At 35.7% G+C, this 3,483-nt stretch overlaps 1 long non-coding RNA gene across 3 annotated transcripts; it reads left to right on the top strand.

The window, feature by feature from the left end:
* Positions 1-2,266: 2,266 nt before the first annotated feature.
* On the top strand, positions 2,267-3,344 carry LOC117634757. Of its 3 annotated transcripts, none has more exons than XR_004586827.1 (3): positions 2,267-2,392; positions 3,007-3,090; positions 3,209-3,344. It is a non-coding gene; the product is annotated as an uncharacterized LOC117634757 (long non-coding RNA). The 3 variants fall into 3 exon arrangements; XR_004586826.1 differs by lacking the exon at positions 2,267-2,392 and adding an exon at positions 2,494-2,535; XR_004586828.1 differs by lacking the exon at positions 2,267-2,392 and adding an exon at positions 2,605-2,623.
* The last annotated feature ends 139 nt before the right edge of the window (positions 3,345-3,483 follow it).

Here is a 3,483-nt window from a genome sequence, read left to right on the forward strand (position 1 = left end):
CAAGATGGTTGCCGTGACCGATGACTAGCCCTTATGAATACGGTGTTGGGTTATCAAGAAAAGGCATTTGTTGAGTGTTGTGTATTTGAAACAAGAAGGAACTCCCATACTTTATCTCTTACACTATATTGTTAATTTTCCTATTAGTAGTACTAACGCATGATTTTGGTTTAATTCATTGAATTGTTTGAATGCATTCAAAGTGTACGTTGTGTTGGAATCTTGATTTTAATGGATCCACTTTATTATTCCTACGGAGTTTGTGAAGCTCACCCTATTTTATCATTTCAGGACAAGAGCAAGGGGATGAATTAGTTAGTATCCCCGAGCTATCTTAAGGAGCTGAGCCAGGAGACTTTGCTTTGCTGGCTGTTTTTGCTATGATCCAGCTTTTTTTTTTTAACATCCTTGTTATGTTACTTGCAAAACTACTTTGTTGGGGGTGTAAATCTGAGTTGGTTTGGTACTCTACTTACGGTGGTTGTGTTGGGGGACTGCAAGTCCTTTTGTGTACTTGTAGCTGAGGATATATTAAGTTTGTAAATTACAGCTTACTAAGTTGTTCTTGCTTAGTGTGATCTCTTTCTCTTTTATACTAGTCACTTGATGTTTAGTTAATAACCAATTTAATCCACCACACATGTCATACTCCAAGTTTTGGGGTGTGACGGAAACCACCCAAGCACCCACATGAATGTAGCAAGCAAACGAAAAACAGCCATGGAAAAACACAACTCATAGCCAAACGAACAAGCAACCTAAGAAAGGAAGGAGGTGGTGCAGCAACCACCTGAGCAAAAGCTCTACACATCTTCCGAGAGGTACCCAAAAACACGTGTTTAAGATTGTCCACTGCATCCAAAGGGTGAGGGTGGATCACAAAGGGAGAGACAGATTTTGTAGAGGTTACACATAGAGAGATAAGATTGTGTAGATCTGGGTTATTGAAAATTAAAAGAGGCATTTAGCCTCAGATGCTCCAGAGAGAGTTTGTTATAAATTTGAAGTGTGAGTCATTTTGTAAGAAAACATGGAGGGTTATCTTTCTAGTGTGTAACCTGTAGGGGTGGGCATCAATCCGGCTGAACTGATGAAACCGGCCGAACCAAGCCATAATTACCGGTTTGGTTTGGTTTTGACCAAGAAAAAGTCAAACGGTTTAAAAACCAAACCAGACCGAATATAGTTTGGTTTGGTTTGGTTTTGAGATTTTGTAAACCGGCTTAAACTAAACTGGACTGTTTATGTGTATATTTATTTATTTATATTTTATTTTACATGTGTAATACTCTAATTAATTAATAACTATATATGAATATTTGAATTGAGCTATATTAGTTAGTGAAATATGAAGTTTATGACATTTTGAGCTTTAGGATGGTTTCGTACTCTAGAAAATGATTTATGTAGGAAGCAAGTTGTGAATTTTTTGGTTATAATTGGGCTAACAATGTTGAAAAAAATGCAAAAAGAAAAAGAATTGAGTTTAGGCCCAAACTGACCGAACCAAACTGAACAAATCCGTCTTAAATTGGTTTGATTCGGTTCGGTTTCCATTATAACTTTTATCTAAATCGAACTAAACCAAACCGTCATATTGTAATTGATTTGGCCGTAATTTTAAAGTGAAACCGATCCAATCCAGACCGTACCTATCCCTAGTAACTTGTCACCTACACTTAAATAATAAGAACCCATTCCTCCATTTCATTATAGTACAAGATACTTGTCGTCCCTCCCCATAAAGAGCTACTTACCTACCTTGATCGACAAATTATTTATCACGCATAAGCCAACGAAACAAGGACTCCAGGATCAATCTCCATTCAATCTTAACAAGCATGATGGCCATATTCAAACAAACAGAGTCTTTAAAACCCATGCCTAGATTACGTACTCTTCTAGATAGAACTTCTTCCCTACTTCCCTACCGTTAATTTAAAAAAAGTAAAGAAAATAACTTGTTGCTAAATAAGCCCCAAAATCATCAAATTAATTAGCGTTCTGTTTTGGTTATTAATAATTTGATATCGTCACCGCTGAGTCAGACAATGATCATTATCTCATAAGATAAGACAAATTGTTTGGTCACCAACAAGAAATAAAAGCAGCTGTCCAATGAAATTTTGCCTGTGATACAATTACCTCCTCACGTGTAATGTTATCATACGTATTCAGATAATCCTTGTACTTTTTTGTTTTTGTTGGCATGGCATCCTGATTTTGTTCGAGAATCGAGATCATAGGCAGAAGATCATCTTGTCAAGTGACACATTTGCCACTGTTCCATTATCTCTAATAAGGACAACCAGAAGGGTAAACTGGTAAATCAAAACACATGTAACAAATGGTTTGGAAGTTTGAACCGTCCTGATGCTATGGAAGGATAAGGGTGAGCTAATGTAATCCCATTTGGAACTAATTGGAAATTAAAATTCTGCATTTATTTTGGGAAACCAGTTTTATATATATATATATATATATATATATATATACAGAGACTTTGTTTCTCTAGCACTGAGCCCATCTCTTTCTGTAAGTTTCTTCTCCCTCTCTGTTTTTGTAGACAGTACTCTAAGCCTTTTGTTTTTTATGAAACTGTTGGATATGGTAATTAGAACAAGTGAGTAGTCTAAGCTTTAGATGCTTTAAAGTTTGAAGCTTTCTGCTTTGATGATCAAATATTTTAAGTTTTGGTGGAAACCCATCTTTTTATGTGCTGATTTTGATGATGGGTATCCATTATAATTGAATAAATGTTTGCCTCTGTGTTATTATGATTGTGAGTCTCCCCCAAATTTCTCATAGAAAGTGTGTGAGTTTATTAATTGATGGGTGGTGATCAGTCGTCTGCTGAGCTCTCCACAGAGGGCTCACTAAATTTCTGTATGGGGTCTCTAGGTGAGAGAGAGAGAGAGAGAGAGGCTTTGTGTGAAACTGATCATGGATTTTTCCCAGAATACAATTATGATTTGTGTATTCGTAATTTATGGTAAATGATTGCAGAGGGATTTGCATGAGACAATGAAAATGAAGGCTGGGAGGATATTGTTGCATCTTCTTTGTTTGAATGTGGTTACCTTTGGAGTGGTAAAGCATCTTCCTCTACCTACAATATTTTCTTATATATACACGTATATATTTCTTGTTTAAACATTTTTTCACTAGAAATTTTTTCTTGTTTTCATCCCTTTTGTCTTGAACGCAGATTGCTGGTCCGCAAACATGTCCTGCATCGGATCTTGAAAGTGGGTGTAGTGATTCTGAAGAATGGAAAGGGGAATTTTTCCCTGGAATTCCCAAAATTAAGTATGAGGTAGAAAGACTTATGAAACATTTCTCTTATCTTTATAGACCTTTTCTGTTTAGAATAATTTCCTCCTATACACATGAGATTCATATAAGTTACCCATTTTTTCAGTTAACTTGATTTTGAGGAACGATTGCATCTGAATATCTTTATGATTTTTCTTAATCAAAAAA

Source organism: Prunus dulcis, chromosome 1 (genome assembly GCF_902201215.1).
Source record: "Prunus dulcis chromosome 1, ALMONDv2, whole genome shotgun sequence".
Lineage (NCBI taxonomy): Eukaryota > Viridiplantae > Streptophyta > Magnoliopsida > Rosales > Rosaceae > Prunus > Prunus dulcis.